The 22,577-nt window shown below is 37.9% G+C and overlaps 1 protein-coding gene and 1 pseudogene across 3 annotated transcripts in view; one reads left to right on the plus strand and one right to left on the minus strand.

The window, feature by feature from the left end:
• The window catches only part of TUSC3 (tumor suppressor candidate 3), a 209,636-nt gene that overhangs the window by 130,458 nt on the left and 56,601 nt on the right, over positions 1 to 22,577 (plus strand). The gene's annotated exons all lie outside the window — the stretch shown is intronic.
• Positions 3,755 to 4,419, minus strand: LOC112630065 (annotated as a pseudogene).

The following is a 22,577-nucleotide window of genomic DNA, read 5'->3' on the forward strand; positions in this document are numbered from 1 at the left end:
GTCCTGGGGAGTTGGGACCAGATTCAGGGGTTTGTTCTCTAGCCCCTGGATGTCAGGCACCAGCTGTGCTGCAGGAGAGCAGACTGCTCCTAGGCCTGCAGCAAAACACTCAGATGGGGCAATGGAGGCTGTGCTGTGGGCACACTTCTGCAAGATCACTCAGGCAGGCAGGCTTAGGAGAGGCCACGGGGTTACATGGATCAGATGCACCCCAGCCCTGTGGCAATGGTGGCTCTGCTCTCTTCCAGCCTAGCAGACAGCAGGAGCTACAGCCACTCAGTACAGCATGGCAAGCCTTGGGGCATGGACACCTATGGTCCCACATTTTGCTGCAGCTGCACTGCACAGTGAAACATTTGGGGATGTATGCAAGTTTGAGCTGTGCTTCTGCCTGTTCTCTGGGTGGCTTCCCTGCCAGTTCAGAGGTCTTTGGGGGTCTTGGGAAACCTGTAGCTGGGATCCCAGAGGTATGTGGTGGGAGTGTGGTGCCGAAGTTCCTTCACTCACTGCTTCTTCAGGTCTGGTTCAGTACAGGGGGCTGGTCCTAGTGCCCAGCGACTCTGAGTGGCCTCCTAGCTTCCTCCCTCTTTAATCACAATGTCCATCTCCTCTCTGTTGACCTGATGCTTTCTCACAAAATCTTTATTCAGAGTGTGATGGTTTATTTGATATTTTGGTTCCGCTTGGTGGAATAGACAGTTCCCGGCTGTTTCTAGTTAGACATCTTGAAGATTTAAAAAATTCTTAAACAGATGGATAGATAATTTGTTCCCTTATCAGAAAGTTTATTATTGATGCTATGTCAACAGGGCCTTTGTTTTGAATTGTATTTTTCAGAAGTGGTGTTCACTGCAGTCCTCTGAGCCATTTATTTCTACTGCACATTGACCTCAACATCAACAGTGTACATTTGGGGAAAACACTGTTTAGAATGGCACATAGTTTGTGGCAATCAACAGAATCAGTGTATAACAGACCTGTATCAGCTCTGATATTCTGATTCTATCTTTAATAGCTGAATTTTCCAACTGCAGTGAGCAAATTGGGCCTGACAAGCTTAATAAAAGACAGGAGTATTTTGTTGGGTGTTCTTTTAGTTCTTTGGTTTTTTTGAAAAATTAGTGGTATTTGTAAGGCTAGTGACTCCGCTCACATTTTCATGTTAATTGTGAAATCAAACATGTCTAGGAAAACCTGAAGATATTGACAAAGTGTTTCTTCATTGAACTTAAATGTAAATGAACACAGAGAATATAAAGAAAATTAATAGTGCAGGCAGTGTGGTGCTGTGCTGATTTGCAAGTTTATTTGTTTGTCACTATTAAGATACTATGTAATGGCACAAGTCAAGTACTAATGGTCCACTGAACAGCATGAAAGTCAACACAAAAGCAGTCATTATTGTGTAACTAAAGGGAAACTATACAAACGTATGGTTACACAGGACATAGAAACAATTTCTGTTGTTAAAAAAGCAGTAATCTTTTAACAATATGCACTTGACGAAATAAAGCTTATGCGTAGGCTGTAACTCCCACCATGAACAAATGCGTTACTTTCAAGATTTGGATTTTAGCTACTGCTTGACAAGAATTTCTCTGGGTTTGCCAGATATAGTCCAAAAATTTTCACTGCATTATAATTCAGTTGTGAGTAAAACTGAGTGTTATATTCTACATGCACATGCAGAACATTTTATTGCAAAATGACCTGCTGATGTAGTCTAAAATTTATCATTGAGGCATTTTTTTCCTATTTCTTAGGCAACCATATTATACTTTATCCAACTTTTTTCACTTTCATGCCTCAGGGATTTTGTATATGCTAGGTCTTTGAGAGCCATTAAGGATGCTATCATCCCATTTTTTAAAAAAGTTAAAAATCATATAGACTGATTTAGATTAAATGTAATGCTTTCAACAGAAATATTTACAAAGGGCATTCAGTAGCTTTATTACAGTCTTCATATCACCAGCAAAGAGAATGTTAACATTATCCTAAACCAAAAAACCCAGCAAGACAAGAGTAACTGACACACATTAAGGATATACGGAAATCTTGGTGGTAGTATTTGGAATTGAGATTCTTCCCTTTTATTTATTTATGCCTTTATTTTTCTGTCCACCTAACGTATCTGTTATGTACTCTGTTTGCACTAGTAGTACAGATATATCATGCAGCTCATTGTCTAGTGGGGATACATAATATGATATCGGTTAGCCTAAAGTCTCAGTCTTCAGAGCCTCACTTCTTACTGAGTTGCATGATATTTGAGACTGGCATTGTTTTAGAATTTTGCCTCAGCACCATGGTCATTTTATGGCTGTGACACTGCATCTGATCTCTTACAAACTCTGCCTTATCTTTATATTCCTTTTTGTTTTTTCATATTTGTGTCTGCCTCTTCATTCCTTCTTTCCACCTGGTTTTAATTTTTAGTGTCACCATTTAAACTATATGCATTCTCCTAACATCTGACTGAATCTCGATTGCCAGCCCAGACTGCTCTTATACCTCCCTTCAATTGTTGCTACCTACCTATGATCCTGGCAATTAATTACAATGAAGAACCATGTGAATTGTACCCTTACTTCATAACAAAGCATTCACACATGGTAGATACTAAATTAACGATATTGCATAGATAAATAAATCTTTCTTTGCAAATAGGAACTCAAATTATATCTTTAGCCTTTCAAAATGTTAAGTGGATCAGAAAAAAATTGTTTTCTCTGCTAACATTTGTTTGTAATTAAAACCACATGCATAGTAGGATTATAGAACTACATAATGCGAATGTGTCTTAATATGTCAAACTTCATCTAATATAGTTAATTATTCTCTGAGTATCAAGAAGAAATACTACATCAGAGGAGAAAGTGTAAGAACAAAAAGAGAGAATCAGTGCTCCCACAGAAAAAGGGATAAACTACTTGTTAACTTTTTAATATTTTTTAAATTTGTTCCTGTTAGGTAAATTGTGTAGTACATTGGAAAGAGTCCTATGGTCTTAAAAAAAGAAATTATTTTCACATCAATTAAGTTAAGTATAATTATATTAAAGATAATTCATAATTATGTACATTCAGGATTGAAAAAAACATTTTTCATTTATAACTCTACAATTTCAAAACAAGATGTACATTTCAGTAACTCAGAAAAATTCTTTTCAATGCATGTTTATCAAGCGTCATTAGGTTTTGATTCCATATCATGCTAGTCTATGATTTTAGTAAGTTTTTCGTAGCCTTACATGAGATGAACATTCAAAAACTAACACTTAGTATTCTTTGTTTTTAACTTTTAGGTTCAAGGGTACACGTGCTGTTATATAGCTAAACTGTATGTCACAGGGGTTTGATGTACAGATTATTTCACTGCCCAGGTAATCAGTATAGTACCTGATGGGTAGTTTTATGATCCTCACCCTCAAGTAGGTCCTAGTGTCTGTTGTTTCTGTCTTTTGTTTTTTGTTTCTGTTTGAAATAGAAATTTATTCTCAGAATAATACACAAAAGCACCGGTTGAAGCTACTGTTAGGAGGCTTTCCTCCCTTCCATTTCCTCCTTCCCCCTCCTCTCTGTATGCCAGGGAGGACACAGTTGAAGGAAACATGCAATCACAAACAACAATCAGCTCTAAACACGAAAAAGTTTGGTCCAGAAGAACTCAGCATAATTAATCCAGTTACTTTGTAGAACTTCACTGGGTAGGATGAAGATACTGCAGATGTAGTGTTTCCAAGGGCGGTTCATCAGTGCACCAGGGGTGCCTGCTCGAGGGAGCTGAGGACTGAGTGTGTGCGGGGGACCTCTTCGGCCTGCTTGCTGGACCTGGGGTTACAGTCACACAGCCAGGCCACTTGATGCCACTCAGTGCTGGGGGATGACTCATCAACGTCATTTACAAAATCTTCTGCCCTTTGTTTGCCCTTTGTTGTTTGCCTTTGTTTTCTGTAGCTGCTCGTCTTGTCTTGCACACCATTCTTCCAGCTCCTTTATCATGTTTTCTTTCCACTCTGCTTCTTGCTTCTGAGAATAGGCAGCAAGTGCTTCTAAGCGTTCCATTTTCTCTTTTTTCCATTTGCAAATATTTTCAGGCTGTGATTAGAATCGATCCACTTGTGAAATAGCTGCATAATTGTCTCTTGGACCATTAATTTCCTGGTGGTAGTCACCATCATCACTCCGTCAACAGCATCTGGACCCCTAGCTGTTTGCCTTGTGGCTGGGGCCAGGGGGCGACACCATCCAGGATGTCGAAGGTGACCTTGTTGTTCTTGATACCCGTAGTCTTGCTCTTTTGCTGTGCCAAGAAGGCCGCTGCTGGGTCTTCTTCACTGGTGCTGGCCACGCCATTCCGCAGGACAGGATCCCCAGGGGTGCCAACAGGGACACCGAATAGATCTTGCTCAGCCATGTCTTGCAGTTGAATGGCACAGACACCAATGGTAAGAGACAAAGTAACCAATCCACCGACACCATGCCTGGCAATCGTGGTTGTGGTACCAATTGGGAGAGGTTGTTCCTTTCTTTGTGTCTATATGTACTCAGTGTTTACCATCCACTTATAAGTGAGAACATGCTCTATTTGGTTTTTTGTTCCTGTGTTAGTTCACTTAGGATAATGGCATCCAACTCCATTCATGTTCTGCAAAGCACATGATCTCATTCTTTTTTATGGCCGCTTAATAGTCGTGTGTATATATATATATGTATATATGCACCACATTGTCTTTATCTGTTCTACCATTGATGAACATTTAGGTTAATTCCATTTCTTTGCTCCTATGAATAGTGTTGTGATGCACATACACGTCTATCTGTCTTTATGGTAGAACAACTTACATTTTTTGGGGTGTATACACAATAATGGGATTGCTGGGTCAAATGGTAATTAATTCTGTTTTAAGTTCTTTGAGAAATCGCCAGACTGCCTTCCACATTGGCAGAACTAATTTACACTTCCACCAGCAGTGTATAAGCTTTCTTCTTTTCCACCATCTCGCCAAAATCTATTATTGTCTGTCTTTTTAGTAGCCATTCTGATTGGTGTGAGGTAGCATCTCATTGTGGTTTTGATTTGCATTTCTGTAATGATTAACGATGTTGAGCATTTCTTCTTATGCTTGTGGGCCAGGTGTTTGTCTGCTTTTGAAAAGTGTCAGTTCATGTCCTTTGCCCACTTTTAAAGGGAGGGGTTTTTTTTGCTTATTTTTCTTACAAATTCTGGATATTAGACCTTTGTCAGATGCATAATTTGCCACCACTTTCTCCTATCCTGTAGGTTGTCTGTTTATGCTGTTGATAACTTCTTCTGGTGTGCAGAAACTCTTTAGTTTAATTATGTCCCATTCGTCAATTTTTCTCTTTCTTGCAGTTGCTTTGAGCGTCTTCATCGTGAAATCTTTCCCAGATCCTATCTCCAGAACGGTATTTCCTGGGTTATCTTCTGGGGCTTTATAGTTTTGGTTTTACGTTTAAGTATTTCATCCATCTTGAGTTGATTTTTGTGTAGGGTGTAAGGAAGGGATCCAATTTCAATCCTCAGCATATGGCTAGCAAGTTATCCCAGCACCATTTACTGAATAGGGAATCGTTTCGCCATTGTTTGTTTTTGTCAGGTTTGTCAAAGATCAGATAGTTGTAGGTTTGCAGCATTACTTCCAGGCTCCTCATTCTGTTCCATTGGTCTGTGTGTCTATATTTGTACCAGTACAATGGTGTTATGGTTACTGTAGCATTGCAGTATAGTTTGAAGTCTGGTAATGCCAAATGCTTCCAGCTTTGCCCATTTTTGGTTCCATATGAATTTTAAAATAGTTTTTTTTCCTAATTCTGTGAAGAATGTCCTTGGTAGTTTAATAGGAATATCAATGAATTTGTGGATTGCTTTGGGCAATGTGGTCATTTTAACTATAGTGATTCTTCATAATCATGAACATGGAATGTTTTTCCATTTGTTTCTGTCATCTCTCATTTCTTTGAACAGTGTTTTACAATTATGAAATATTTCAGAGATCTTTTACCTCCTTGGTTATCTGTATTCTTAAGTATTTTATTCTTTTTGTGGCAATTATGAATGGGATTGCATTCTTAAATTTGGCTTTCACCTTGGATGTTGTTGGTGTGTAGGAATGCTATTGATTTTTCTACATGATTTACTATCCTGAAACTTTGCTGAAATTGTTTAGCAGATCAAGGAGCTTTTGGACAGAGACTATGGGGTTTTCTAGGTATAGAGCTATATTGTCAGCAAACATAGATAATTTGGCTTCCTTTCTTTTTATTTTGATGCCTTTTATTTCATTTTCTTGCTGGATTTCTCTTGCTAGGACTTAACAGTACCATGTTGCATTGGAGTGGTGAGAGAAGGCATCTTCATCTTGTTCCAGCTTTCAAGGGGAATGTTTCCAGCTTTGCCCATTCACTATGATGTTGGCAGTGGGTTTTTCATAGAGGGCTCTTGAAATATGTTCCTTCAATGTCTAGTTTGTTGAGGATTTTTAACATGAAGGAATATTGAGTTTTTTTGAAAGCCATTCATGTATGCAGATGATCAGGTGGTTCTGGTTTTTGTTTTGAGACAGAGTCTCGCTCTCTTGCCTAGGCTGGAGTGCAGTGGTATGATGTTAATTCACTGCAACCTCTGCCTCTTGGGTTCAAACGATTCTCATGCCTCAGCCTCCCAAGTAACTGGGATTACAGGTGCTTGCCACCATGCCTGGCTAATTTTTGTATTTTTAGTAGAGACAGGGTTTCACCATGTTGGCCAGGCTGGTCTAGAACTCTTGGCCTGAAGTAATCCATCCGCCATGGCTTCCCAAAGTGCTGGGATTACAGGTGTGAGCCACCACACCTGGCACATGTGGTTTGTTTTATTAGTTCTGTTATGTTGTACATCACATTTATTGATTTGTGTATGTTGAACCAACATTGCATCCCAGAGATAAAGACTTCTTGATCATGGTGGATTAACTTTTTGATATACTGCTGGATTTAGTTTGCTAGTATTTTGTTGAGGATTTTTTGGTCCATGTTCATAAAAAATGTTGGCCTAATGTTTTCTGGTTTAGTTGTAACTCTGTCAGTTTTTGGTATCAGGATGATGCTAGCCTCATAGAATGGGTTCTGGAGGAGACCCCTCTTACTTATTTATTTATTTATTTATTTATTTATTTATTTTTTTGCTGTAGTTTCAGTGGGAATGGTAGCAGCTCTTCTTTATACATCTGGTAGAATTTCACTTTGAATCCATCTGGTCCTGGGCTTTTTCTTGTTGTTAGGCTTTTTATTACTTACTCAGTTTCAGAACTTACTGTTGGTCAGTTCAGGGATTCAGCTTCTTCCTGGTTCAATCATGGGAGGTTGTATGTTTCCAGGAATTTATCTGTTTCTTCTAGGTTTTCTAGCTTGTGTGCATAGAGGTATTTGTAGTAGTTTCTGAGGCCTTTTTTTTATATTTCCGTGGAGTCAGTGGTAGCACCCCTTTTGTCATTTCTGATAGAGTTTATTTGGATGTTGTCTCTTACTTTAGTACTTTAGTTAGTGGTCAATTTAACTTATTAGTTTTCCACTATTGGACTGTGTGGTTATGTCAGTCTCTTCATAGGTCTCTAAGAACATGTTTTATGAATCTGTGTGTTCCTCTGTTGGGTGCATATATGTTTAAGATAGTTAGGTCCTCTCGTTGAATTGGGCCGTTTACCACTATGTAAAGGGCTTGTCTTTCTTGGTCTTTGTTGCTTTAAAGACTGTTTTGTCTGAAATTAGAATACCAACCTCTGCTTTCTTCTGTTTTCCATTTGCTTGGTAGATTTTCCTCCATCTCTTCACATTGAGCCTGCAGATGTGATTGCGTGTGAGATGGATCTGTTGAAGACAACTTACCATTGGCTCTTGATTCTTTATTCAACTTGCCACTTTGTGCCTTTTAATTGGGGCATTTAGCCTGTTTACATTCAAGGTTGATATTGATATGTGTGGATTTGGTCCTGTCATCCTACTGTTAGCTGGTTATTATGTAAACTTGTTTGTGTGGTTGCTTTACAGTGTCGCTGGTGTATGTATTTAAGTATATTTTTGTAGTGGCCAGTAATGATATTTTCTTTCTACATTTAGTACTCCCTTCAGAACCTCTTTTAAGGTGGTGCTGGTGGTCACGAATTCCCTTAGCATTTTCTTTCCAAAAAGGATTTTACTTCTTTGCTTATGAAGCTGAATTTGGCTGGATATAAAACTCTTGGTTGGAAGTTCGTTCGTTCTTTTTTTTTTTTTTAAGAATGCTGAATACAGGTCCCCAGTCTCTCCTGGCTTGTAGGGTTTCTGCTATTTTAAGCCTTATTGGGGGTTCCCTTTATAGGTGATCTGGCCCTTCTCTCTAGCTGCCTTAACTTTTTTCCTTTCATTTTGACCTTAGAGAATCTCATGATTGTGTGTCTTGGGATGGTCATCGTATGTAGCATTTCACAGGGGTTCTCTTCATTTCCTGACTCTAAATGTTGGCTGTGGGCCCTCTAGCAGGCTAGGGGAAATTTTCATGGATGATAGATATCCTGAAATACACTTTCCAAGTTGCTTGCTTTCTCTCCCTTTCAGGGACACCAATGAGTCGTAGATTTGGGTCGCTTTACATAGTCCCATTTTTTACATAGGTTCTGTTCATTCCTCTTTATTGTTTGTTCTTCATTTCTGAATGAGTTTCAAAGAGCCAGTCTTTGACCTCTGAGATTCCTTCCTCAGCTTGCTCCATTCTGCTGTTGATACTTGTGATTGTATTCTGAAATTCTTTGAGTTTTTTAGCTCTATTACCTCAGTTTAGTTCTTCGTTGAAATAGCCATTTTGTCTTTCATCTCCCGTATAATTTTATTGTATTCCTTAGAATCCTTGGACTGGGTTTCAACTTTCTCTTTAATCCTGGTGATCTTCGTTTCTATCCATATTCTGAATTGTATTTCTGTTATTTTAGCCTGGTTAAGAACCATGTTGGCCAGGCGCAGTGGCTCATGCCTGTAATTCTAGCACTTTGGGAGGACGAGGCGGGCGGATCACCTGATGTCAGGAGTTTGAGACCAGACTGGCCAACATGGTGAAATCCTGTCTGTACTGGAAATACAAAATTAGCCAAGCGTGGTGGCATGCGCCTGTAATCCCAGCCACTCAGGAGGCTGAGGCAGGAAAATCACTTGAACCTGGGAGGCTGCAGTAAGCCGAGATCATGCCATTTCACTCCAGCATGGGCAACAAGAGAGAAGCTCTATACAAAAAAAAAAAAAAAAAAAAATGATTGTCGGGGAACTAGTGTGGTCATTTGGAAGTAAGAAGACACCCTGGCTTTTTGAATTGCCAGAGTTCTTGCGCTGGTTTCTTTTTATCTTTGTGGGCTGATGTCCTTTCAGTCTTGGAAGTTACCATCCTTTGGATGAGTTTTTTGTTCTTTTATCCTCTGTGATATCCTTGGGGCCTTGATTATGGTATAAGGTGGGTTTGGTTGACTGGCTTTGTTGCTGGAAGATTTTGGGGGACCATGGCTTAGCTGAAGACTCCCGAGCTGCATGCCCTAACTCTGGGGCGCTGATTTCAGGCTCTAGCTTTGTTCTCTGGGTCCTCCTGATTACTAGAGGGGGTGAGTTGTTCCCAGATAGCTGGTCACAACACTCCCATGAGTGGTGTCAGCCAAAGTGCTTGATGGGAAGATGGCAGTGAGATTTGTGCTGGTTTACTCATGGCAGCAGCAGCAGCAGCCTGGCGGGGTGCGTGCTCGTTGGCCAAGCTGAGGTGTTGGGTGTGCTGGTGTGCTGGCATCCAAGCATGTGTTTGCACCATTGCCAGTGTCAGAGCAGGGGCAGAGATCTTTTGGGCATGGGACTGGTGCCCTCCATTCATACAGGCAGCAGTGGCAGTGCAGCGTTGGGGGCAAGGCCACTAGTGTCAGTGCAGCGGTGGTGTCAGTGGAAAGAAAGATTGGGCACAGGAGGGCACGCAGTTAGCACCCTCTGATGTGGTTTGGTTGTGTCCCCACCTAAATCTCATCTTGAATGTTAACTCCCACGGTTCCCACATGTCATGGGGGGGACCCAGTGAGACATAATTGAATCATGGGGGCAGGTCTTTATCATGCTGTTCTCATGATAGAATAAGTCTTATGAGATCTGATGGTTTTATAAAGAGGAGTTCCCCTGCATTAACTGTCTCTTGCCACCATCCATTAAAACGTGACTTGTTCCTCCTTGTCTTCTGCCATGACTGTGAGGCCTCCCAAGCCAAGTGGGACTTAAGTTCATTAAACCTCTTCTTCTTCTGTGTCTTTATCAGCAGTGTGAAAATGGACAAGTGCAGTAAATTGGTAGCAGTAGATTGGGGCGTTGCTGAAAAGCTACCCAAAAATGTGGAAGTGACTTTGAAACTTGGTAAGAGGGAGAGGTTGGAAAAGTTTGGGGGCTTTAGAAGAAGACAGGAAAATGTGGGAAAGTTTGGAACTCCCTAGAGACTTGTTGAATGGCTTTGACCAAAATGCTGATAGTGATATGAACAATGAAATCCAGACTAACGTGATCTCAGATGGAGATGAGGAACATGTTGGGAACTGGAGCAAAGGTGACTCTTGTTATGTTTTAGCAAAGAGATTGGTGGCATGTTGCCCCTGCCCTAGAGATTTGCACAACTTTGAACTCAAGAGAGATGATTTAGGGTATCTGGTGGAAGAAATTCTAAGCAGCAAAGCATTCAAGAAGTGAGGTGGGTGCTGTTAAACATACTCAGTTTTATAAGGGAGGCACAGCATAAAAGTTCACAAAATTTACAGCCTGACAATGAGATAGAAAAGAAAAACCTATTTTCTGAGGAGACATTCAAGCCAGCTGTAGAAATTTGCATAAATAATGAGGAGCTGAATGTTAATCCCCCAGACAATGGGGAAAATTTGTCCAGGGCATGTTAAAGGTCTTCACGGCAGCCCCTCCCATCACAGGCCCAGAGGCCTAGGAGGCAAAAATGGTTTCGTGGGCCAGGCTCAGGGTTCTTGTGTCATGTGCAGCCTAGAGACTTGGTGCCTTGTGTCCTTTTTGCTCCAGCTGTGACTAAAAGGGGCCAAGGTACAGCTCGGAATGTGGATTCCGAGGGCACAAGCTCCAAGCCTTAGCAGCTTCCATGTGGTGTTGAGCATGTGAGTACACAGCAGTCAAGAATGGGGGTTTTGGAACCTCTGCATAGATTTCAGAAGATGTATGGAAACACCTGGATATCAAGGCAGAAGTTTGCTGCAGGGGTGGGGCGCTCATGAAGAACTTCTGTTAGTGCAGTGTGGAAGAGAAATGTGGGGTCAGAGCCCTCACACAGAGTCTCTACTGGGACATTGCCTCGTGGAGTTGTAAGAAGAGGGCCACCATTCTCCAGACCCCAGAATGGTAGATTCACTGACAGTTTACACTGTGTGCCTGGATCCCTGCATCCCTAGTATGAAACCCACTTGATCATCTGTTCAGGTGGATTATCTGTTTGATAGGTTGTTGGGTTCAGTTAGCTAGCATCTTGTTAGGAATTTTAGCACCTGTGCTCATCAGGGATATTGGTCTGTAGTTTTCTTTTTTGGTTATATCTTTTCCTGGTTTTGGTATTAGGGTGATACTGGCTTCATAGAATGATATAGGGAGGGTTCCTTCTTTCTCTGTCTTGTGGAATAGTGTCAGTAGAATTGGCACCAATTCTTCTTTGAATGTCTGGTAGAATTCTGTGAATCTATCTGGTCCTGGACTTTTTTTTGTTGGTAATTTTTAAATTACCATTTCAATCTTGCTGCTGTTCAGGGTATCAAATAAGCTAGGAGGGTTGCAGCTTGCCAGGAATTTAGCCATCTCTGTAGATTTTCTAGTTTAGGTATGTAAAGGTGTTCATAGTAACCTTGAATGATCTTTTGTATTTCAATTGTGTCAGCTGTAATATCTCCCGTTTTATTTCTTATTGAGCTTGTTTGGATTTTGTCTCTATTTTTCTTGGTTAATCTTGCTAATGATCTATCAGTTTTATTTATATTTTCAAAGAACCAGCTTTTTGTTTCATTTATCTTTTGTATTTTTTTGTTTCAATTTCATTTAGTTCTGCTCTGATCGTGGTTATTTCCTTTCTTCTGCTGAGTTTGGGTTTGGTTTATTCGTGTTTCTCTAGTTCCTTGAGCTGTGACCTTAGATGGTCTGTTTGTGCTCGTTCAGACTTTTTGATGTAGGCATTTAGGGCTATGAACTTTCCTCCTTGCATAGCCTTTGCTATATACCAGAGGTTTTCATAGGTTTTGGCTGTCTTTGTGAGGGAGCCAAGTGTCGGGGGTCTAGTTGGCTGTATTGCTACAACTTTCTCAAATGCAAATATCTTGACCACAGAATCAGAATTTTACTCATCTTTATAATTCTCTCTGTAAGGCTGCACATATCTGTTGAATGAATGAATGAATGAGCCAAAGAAAGTGCATGTAAAACGACCAGACCTAGTGGGTTATGTTGATTATCTGTTTAGGTCATAATGCTGCCTGTGTTTTCCTATGTATTTATAAAATGGAAAGGACTTTGGTTTTGTTTGCCTGTTTTTGGAGTAACTTGAGAAATTGTTTTACATTTATTTTTATTTATGTAGTAACTAGGAGACTTTACTGTATACAATGCAAAGATTATTATTTGTGAAATTATTTCTAGCTATCTAACAATATCAATGTTTAGTCTAGTTAATAAATTACCTATACAGGGTATACCAGAGCTTAATATCTTTGAAAAGTTTTGGACTTATCCAAAATATATTTAATTTGGTTTACCCCAAACTGTGTGTTGAAATACAAAGTTAATATATACCATACAAATTTAAAAACAATTTAAAATATTTCTTTACTATAACTTATACTCTTTTATTTTATCCCTTAAAATGAAACTTAAAAAATACTATTGAAGATTATAATATTCAAAGTAAGCCTTGTTCCTAAAATGAATTTTATAATAGATGTCTAGCAAAGCTGCTATGTTAATAATGCAAAAATGCTGTAATTTTCTCCCAAATTAGCAATTACTGTGAAAAGCAACATTTTATTTCTGCCAAGAAATAAAATTATTGTGTTCTACATCAAATTCTGCAAAAATCTGTTAAAAACTCTGTAAGTTAGGTGACTTTACAATTTCTTTAACTAAATGTATGAAAACAATCAATTATGAAATAAGTAGTAACTATATATTGCGTCTGAGACTTGATTTTCTGTTTATATACTTACTAAATCCTTAAGTTGTAGTTTTAGGTTCAAAATATAAACTCAACTTCAACTTCAGGAATGCTTTTCCCATTATATGAGACTGCCTCAAACCTCATTTATGGTTTAGAAATGTCTTTATTATGTTATCAAGGTAATCTCTACGGCACCTAAATTGTTTATACTATTGCATCTCAGAATATTTGCTATTAGTCAATTAGAGTATCTGACAATATTAGATATTTAAGATATTTTTTCTATGCCATTCTCTCATTACTAGGTGAAAATGAAATTTTTTTATATGTTTGACTGTGATACATCTTCATTATGCTCTTCTGTTGCTTACAAATAGAAACCTTTATTGTTCTCCAGTTTGCTTATCAGTTAACATATTAAGTTCTAAAAGCATGGACCATTCTCTTCTTTTCTTTTCTTTTCTTTTTTTTTTTTTGAGACAGGGTCTCCTTCTGTGGCCCAGGCTGGAGTTCAGTGGCGTGATCACAGCTCACTATAACTCCAAAATCCTAGGCTCAAACCATCCTCCCACCTCAGCCTCCTTAGTAGCTGAGACTGCAGGTGCATGCCACTATGCCTAACTAATTAAAAATTTTTTTTTTTTTTGTAGAGACAGGGTCTTGCTGTATCATCTAGGCTGGTCTTGAATTCCTAGCCTCAAGTGATACTCCAAAACTGGCCTGCCAAAGTGCCCGGATTACAGGGGTGAGCCAACCATGGGCAGCCATCTTCAGCCTATTTTAAGTTAGCAATTTTATTAAAATACATTGTAAATATAACTAGCAGTCATTTAGCTGTAACAACTATTCAGTGAATTGTAATGTATATTTCATTACTGGTTATTAAGTCATTGCTGAAGGCATTCTCATTGTTTTTCATTTTCTCCTAGCACTTTCATTCACTGTAGTTCTTGAAACTTTTAGACTTCACTCTCTCACAACTCCTTCTTGCTCTCTCTGTACTATTTCATTGATGGTAGTAAAACAGACGACTTGGATTTTAGTCTCCATCTGTCAGTATTCAGAATCTACCATAAAACCTAGCATTAACAATGGTCATATGATCTGATGTAATTGATGTGACTTTTAAAAAATGCTGTTTGCTCCAGTAATAAGATTATATGCAGCAAGTAATTTCCTTATTAATAGTTGTATTTTCAAATCAACTTTAGATCCTGATAGCACATGACATTTTCCCTTCAATATGAGTTTGAAAGATGAGGAAGTTGACAAGAACGAGAAGCCACTGGAATACTTTGTTGCTTGTTAGATTTAGTGCAGTTTACAAAGAGTATGGACTTTGTTTAGGCAGTGTACAGGAAAAGTCTAATTCAATGTTTTATAAAGCACTTAGAGGTTAAATAGAACTTTTGGAATAGATTTTTTTGGCCAAGTGGTTAGGCTTTCAACAAGTGCTATAGAAGCAAGAATTATATAAGCATCTGCAAAAGCCTCTATATAATGTCTCGCTAGCCCATTTTTAATAAACAGGACTTGAGTCAGCAGAAAGGGCATTCCAATACTGCAGTATGAGAATCTTCTTATAATCTTTTTATTATCTACTTTTGAATAGAATCTATTATTAGTTGTAGAGATTTAAATACCCTGTCCTTTGCGTATTCCTTAGATTGAAAACAGGACAAGATTACAGTGAAAGCAGCAGCTTAGGGTATGAAATTCTAAATCCAAATACATTTCAACTCCAAATAATCTCTGGGTCCAGAAAGCCAGTTGCACTGACTCAGGAAGAAGTTTGTCATGCTTTTCCACCAGACATACTCACACTTCGAGTCATTTATTTAATTCAATTCAATGAATAACTGCTGTGTGCTTTTCCCTCTTTGTAGCTCTGGGGATGTAATAATATTCTGGTTTCAATTCCTGTATTTGTGAAGTTCACAATTTATTCAGGGCTGTAGGTGATTCTACAGATAATTTCTGATAGAATATGAGACTAGCTATTATCATAATATAAGCAAAGTGCTGTGTGAATAGAGTAAGTAGGAGTGAAAGAGCTTTTTCCTTAGGCTGGATATTGTAGGAAAAAAATTAAATTTCTTCAGTTAATAGACAAGTGGAAAGATAGAGAGGACAGAATGAACAAAGGCCATATGCCTTGTTGAGGAAACAGAGAGTAATTTGATGTGGTTAGTGCCTGTGAGTGTTGAGAAATGAGACTAGAAAGATAATTTGTTACTAGATTATGAAGGACCTTGAAAGCTTTGTGGTAATTTGCTCCTAATCATCTGAGCAGTAGGAAATCATGGAATGATGTGAAGAAAGAGTGGTGTTGGGTAGTTACCTAAGAAACTGTTTGTCTAACAGACAGATGTCTCTTTCAGTGTTTGTCTGAAAGAGAATGTTTGTTGTCCGTTTTCTGGTCCTTTGGCTAGAGAGAATGGCTGGAGCCTTTTTTTTTTTTTTTTTTTTTTTTTTTTTTTTTTGACTTTGCCTGTTGGTGTTTCTGGGTTGCCCGCTTCTCCAGTAACATCCAGTCCAGGATATATTAAGTAAGAATCATAGTGTTAGTCCGGAGATCCCTATTCTGTATGCTTTCTTCTCTCTGCCTTTCAGAATCTTATGTTTGTTTTGTATGTGATATCCAGGGTGCTTGGCAGTATTTAACCAGAGAGAGAGACACAAGTACCTCCACTCATCTTGTCTGGAATTAGAAATCTTGAATGGACTTTAAAAAATGTTATAGAAGTAAAATATACAACTAGTGTAATACATGATCTTAAATGCCTATTTTAATAAGTGTATATTTCTCTGTAATAATCAATATAAAGCCTTTTTATTCCCCCACATAATGGCTTCCATTCCTCATAGGAAGCCACTGTTAGGATTTTTATCACCATAGATTGCCTTGCCTTTGCTTGAAGTTACCATAAAGTGAATCACATAGTATGTGTCTGGATAGTTCTACTTAACGTACTTTTGAAATTGAAGATGATTTGTAAAATACCGTGTGTGTGTTTTTTTTATTTTTAAAATTTTGCCGTAGAATAATATAAGAATAGTGCTGCAGGAAGGAAGTTAATTTTGTAGTCGATATAGTAGCCATTTTGGGTTTGGGGGTTGTTTGATGGTTCAGTACAGAAGTAGGTGCATGGAGATGCTGAATTCCCCACAGTTGTCATCAGTCTGTTAATAAAGCAAAGCCATATGTATTAGAATGTAACTGCAGTAAGAAAAACTTTGCAGTGTTTCAGAAGGAAGAAGTAGAAGAAGGATATTTATAGGGCTTTGGGATCTGCGCTTAAATGGTTTAAGGTGGGCTTTTTAAGACAGGCAGCTTATGTGGATTAGGCAAATTCTGTGACGGAACAGTTTAGGTTTGTTGGACACTAAGGCAAGAGTCTTAAAGTGAGCTGTTTATCCAGGTGTATGGACTGTTGTCTCTGATAAATTGATCTGTGAGAATTTCTTGAAGCAAGCAGTAGGTTATTTTTTTGGTTTATAGTCTTATCTTTGCCAGGCAAAGATTTCCTTTAACAAACTAGTAAGTCATGTTGACACAGATGGTCTCAGTTCTCAGAGATAAGAGGTTGTTGATGAATTTGAGGTTTTTAAGGCCACTCCAAGGTAATGGAAATGGGATGAGAATGGAAGAGCTATTATATAAGGGACCAATCAGGGGTGTGTGGAGAACAAAATCAAGAGAGCCTGTTTTCTCGGCCTGATGGGGCTTCCTTCTGTAGACTCTTTTTGTTTACTCTGGCATGTACTCTTCAAAGACTTTTCATAGATATTTCAGATGGAAAAGACTCTAATGTTACCACAGCCAGAATCTTCTGTTTGAGTAAGAACCCTTTTTGTAAACATCAGTATTAAATAATAGTTGTTGAGCCTCTTCTTAAACAATTTAGATAGGGAACTTGCTTTCTCGGGAGACAGCCAATTGTAGCTTTAGAATGCTTTGTTTGTTGAGAAAATGTTTCATATATGGAGCTGAAAACTGTTCCTTTGAAATGCTTAATAGTGCTTGCTTTCCTCCCTCTGGAATCTCATGGTATAAATACCTTCCAAGTTTCGCATATCAGCTGAACAAATATTTGAGGTGGGCGTTCACACTGGACTCTCTTTCTAGGCATCTATTTCCAGCTCTTTCAGCAGTCATCATGCCACAGATTGGTAGAGTCTCACTATCCTGATTTCTGTTCTCTGCTTTGCTCTCCAGTTTGTCGGTGTCACCATTAATACCTGCAGTGTTCAAGTTGAATATTATTCTCCAGATGCATTCTGAACAGGGAGGAGTGAAAGTATTACCTTTCTTTCTGTGTACCAGACTTATATTACTTAAAGTAACAAATTGAAACAAGCAACAACAACAACAACAAAAAAACTTCTTTTTAGCTTTTCTAATAGCTTCATCATGGTTCACTTGGTTTCAGCATTGCTAGGCATAGTTTACAGTGATTGAGAGTTTCAGAAGATGAGGTGAAATTGTTCATGTGCATGATGCCAAGAAGTATACTGTCCCTGTTTACTAATTAAACAAACAAACAACAGCCATGCAATGGAGGTAGCAGTGAGGCTATCTTACTGTTTGTTTAACTTAAACCGTAGTATAGGGAAGAACTGCTGAGATTCTTTCATGTTGATTCCCCAAATGATTATAGAATCTCATTTTAGTTGCATAGCTTGCTATTATTAGGGAAGAAAGTGTCTTTCTAAACTCTTTATGAATTCAAGAATGTTGTAGAGGAAGTATCAGGGGACATTAGTATAGCTATAAACTTTAAAGAGATTTGTGACTTGAGCCTAATTAATTATAGATTTCAATATTACAGAAATAGAGGTAAAACAAATAACATATTCCAACTACTCTATACTTTTAATTTCCTTTTCTGAACCCTTCTAAGTGGGAATTTTTTCTTCAAATTTAATGTACTTTGGGTTGCAGTTGAGTTGGAGAATTTGAAGCTGGTCTTGTTTTTAACATTTTAAAAATATTCATTAGTGATATTGAAAATAACAGCTTTGGGCAGCCTTGCTGTCTTTGGCTGTTTGGGTTGCTATAAAGGAATACCGAGACTAGGTGATTTTTAAAGAAAAGAGTTTTATTTGGGTCACCATTCTGCAGGCAGTACAAGAAGCATGGCACCAGCATCTGCTTCTGGTGAGGGCCTGGAGCTGCTTCCACTCATAGCGGAAGTTACGGGAAGCCGGCATGTGTAGCAATCACATGGCGAGTGAGAGGAGGAAGTGCCGGAGTCTCTTAAATCATGGGAACTAATAGCGGAAGAACTCATTCATTACTTGGGAGGGTGGCACCAAGTCCTCCATGACCCAAACACCTCCTGTCAAGCCCCACCTCAAACTTCAACATGATATTTGGAGGGGACAAACAAACATACAAGCCATAGCACTGTATTCATTAGCTCAGTCGCTCAGCAGAAGTTTACAGAGTGTCTGCTGTATGCTGCCTTAAGCAGTCTGGCTTGGCACTGCAAAACAAGTGATGAACAAAATAGATAAAGTTATAACCTCAAAAAGCTTCTATTTTAGCCAGGGGACACACAGTGAAAAAGCAAATATGTGAGGTGGTAGTAAATACTTTGAGAAAAGTAAAGCAGAGTGATAGAAGGTTGAGGAGAATGCTTTTTTATAGTGTTCTGAGAAGGCCTATCTGAAAAGAAGTCATGTAGGCAGAGACCTGAAGGAAATGAGAGAGTGATTTATATAGTATCTGGAAGATGGAACAGCAAGTGCAGAGGCCCCAAAGTGGAAACATTCTTAATGGTTTTTTGGGTTATTTTTTGGAATAGCAAGGAAGCCAGTATGATTGTAGTAATGAGAGTGAGGAAGACAGTGGTAGATATGGTGACAGTGACAGGGTGCTGTGCTGTGGGGCAGGGGCAAGAGCATAGGTTGACATGTGTTCTATGTAAGGTCTTGTAAACTCTGTTAGGGACCTTGAATTTTAATCTTAGTGATGTGGAAGCCATTTGAAGGATATCAAGCCAAAGAGAGAGAGAATCTGACATTTTAAAAATTACTTGCTTTTGAGAAAGATAGCTACATAGCTTTATTGGTTATTTGTTCTCATTCAGTTTATGGCAACTGCTAAACTAGACTGTAACGCTGGTTCTCCACAGAACACATAAATACCAACTAAAGGAAACTTTCTTTCTTCTTTTCTTTTCTCTTTCCTAACCTACCGCCCCTGTGTCTGTCTGTACATCCAATCCTTCCCCTCTTTTTCCTTTTAGCAGCAGATACATGATGCTTGGGATGTAAAAAGAATGAGCTTTGTTTCCTCCTGTATTGACCTAACTTTGCTATCAGAGAGTTTTACAATAGGAAGGATCATTACTTCTTACGTTTGAATTTGTAGATAAATTGGGAATCAAAAGGGTTAAGTAATTTGCCCAAAAGCACATAACAAGTTAATCACAAAGCAGTTAGAATCCTTTGTTAATCCTATATTCTTTAAAAAAAAAATAGCCCTTATTGTTTGGATCACTTATTATATAACTTATTAGGTTTCTCTGTGGCATCTTATATTTTATACCTTTATTTTATTAGTGTATTATTATTATTTACATCGTTGTATTTTCATGACCCATTTCTTGAAAGATAATTTAAAATGCCCTGGGGGCATGATTTTCTTTTTTTTCTTGGACCTTCTTAACAACAGGAATTGGAGCCATAGTTACCAAAACAGTTATATTAAAGAAAGAGTACAGAGACATTGATTTGATGATGAAAGGAAGCACTGCTGGAATGTTTTCTTAGCTTCTTAGGATGAGTGGAGTTTCACAGTGGTATATTTGTTTAAAATAAAACAGATTTACTTGGAACAAAAACTAATTAAACAAGAAGACTGCTCAAATTTTTGTTATGGAAAACCAATCCAAAATCTATTCATTTTTATGAAACCATTTGTAGAAATCAGAATGACTATAGTATTCCATTAAATTAGATTGATGACCTAACAGTAATGTGTAGTGTATATAAATAAAATTTTTTATAAACTGAGTAAAATATTTTCTTGTATGTAACCAATTTTGGTGGGTAATATTCAGAGCTACCAGACTTACCTTTAAAATGATTCTTCACAAAGTGCTGATAGCTTGCTCTCATAAAAGTTTCTCAGAAGGCTGAATTCGAACATCCTTGAGCATGACTCTGTGTGATAGAGTGGAAGAAACAAGGTCTTTGTGCATCTCTTCGATATTTAGTGGGTTTTTGTGCATCTATCCTGTGTAATACTGCTTCAGCCCAATGATGATGGCAGGTGGGCCATCTTCAGTCCGTCAGATTTTCTAGGTATTACAGAAATAGCTTTTCTTTTGGTTCTCATCCCCTCCTTCATGCTTTATGACTTACATATTATCAGGTAAAACTCTGCTGCCTTTCTTGCTAGCGTATTTTGAATCTCTGTGCTGTGACGTAACAGAGGCATCCATTTTTCACTACTTGTTTTCTTATATTTTGGAAGTTTGGATTTTAGATTCCAGTTAAGTACTCTTTAAAGATACTCATATTATACATGGTTGGATCTCTCAAATTTTAGCTGTGAGTCTAACAAAAATAGTTACCCTTTGTACCTAATTAAACCAGATTGTAGAGACAGGAGTGTTAATTCCTATTGTCTCAGTACTTCTGATGTAGTAGAATATTGCATAATGTTTCCCTAAATTTTCAGTAAATAATAAATTACTATTATTGCATATATATGGTATATTTTGGTATATATTTGTGTGTTTACTGTGTATTTTCATTTGAGAGCCTAATAGTGTTCTCTGCATTTATGTTGTCAATAAGTCAATTAAGGAAGCAAAGGAAAATAAAGTGTTATTTTTCATGAGCAGCATTCTCTTTTGCAGTGCTTTCCTCAGGAAATGAAAGAAAGATTTTTCATAATCTAACAACATCCAATTAGATATTAAAATATTGGTTTTAAGTAAGCCAATTAAGAAAGTACCCTTCAAACTTTTTTCATGACTTTGCTGTTATCAAACAGATGTCGGAGTCATAATATGAATACTTAAAAAGGGTTTGAAATGTCAATAGAAGAAGCTTCCACTCTGAAATTCTATTTGCAGGAGTGGAGAAAAGATAACAGTATTATCAATTTCGTGTTGCTCATACTGAAATGTGGATTTTAATACAAGATGTTAATATACTAATAAATATTTCATAACTTGAAAATAATTATGCCTTCTGTATGGATGAAACAAACTACATTGAACTCTTGATTGTACAAATATGATCATGAGCATTTTCTAAGCACTCTTCCATTGTACAATGACATTTTAGAAAATTAAAGTACTTCTAGAGAAGCATGTATTTCAGCTATCAACTTTATTCTTTTACTATTTTGTCCTTTTAAATTTGGGAAGTTAAGTTGTAGGGCACATGAAGTTGATTCAGCCATCCAGAGCAACATAAAGAACTGATAATTAGAGAAATGCTACTTCTGATCAGAGTCATAAGTTATCATTTGTTGCTATAAAAGGGAGTATACTTTATGGGTTTTGGACTCTATATTTTTTTCTGAGTGCTGACTTTTTTTGAGTTACTATGTCTCAAAGCTTTATCACCATTGGTTAGTAGTATACTAAAAGTCTGTGAAACTAACCTAATTTTATGTCAGATAGTATTTTTTGAGATGCAGCCACTTTCATAATGCCTACATAAAGTAATTGAACTGGTAATGTCAATGCATATACAGCTGAAAATGCTTATGCCAAGCTATTCTCAATAAGCATTACAATTTACATTTAAGAAATCTGAAATTTGGTTATGTTGGACTTTTGTTTCCTGTCCTGTACTTCTGCAATAAGCATTGTAGTAAAGAGTCCCATCATGTCTTTTCAGCAATTGAGTACAGGAGAAGAATGTGTAAGTTTTGGGCCTTATGTTTTTTAAACCTATATTTTTTATATTTTAGCAAGTCATTTTTGATCATCTGTTAGGACAAACACCACCACTAAATACCAGAAATCAAAGCACAAGTCATTTTTCTGTCTTGATATTTTCCCAGGCCTGTAGGGGAAATGACATGTAAGTAGACAACAGCCATGCAGCTTGGTGACAATCAAATATAATGTTGAATGTACTTCTGTGGGAGCAAAGATGGAGCAGCAGCTTATTGCCTAGATAGGAGATGTGGAAAGGGAAATGGAAAAGCTTAGATGTTTACATTTAAGTGAGAATTTGACATGTGCATCACTGGGTGTATGAATTTTCTACAGCTGCCACAACAAAATGCCACAAACTGGGTAACTTTAAAACAACACAAATTTGTTCTCTCACAGTTCAGGAGGCTGAAGTACAAAATCAAGAGATTATCAGGGTTGGTTTTTTTGGAGGTTCTGAGGAAGGAAGCC

Source organism: Theropithecus gelada, chromosome 8 (genome assembly GCF_003255815.1).
Source record: "Theropithecus gelada isolate Dixy chromosome 8, Tgel_1.0, whole genome shotgun sequence".
In the NCBI taxonomy this organism is placed as follows: Eukaryota; Metazoa; Chordata; class Mammalia; order Primates; family Cercopithecidae; genus Theropithecus; species Theropithecus gelada.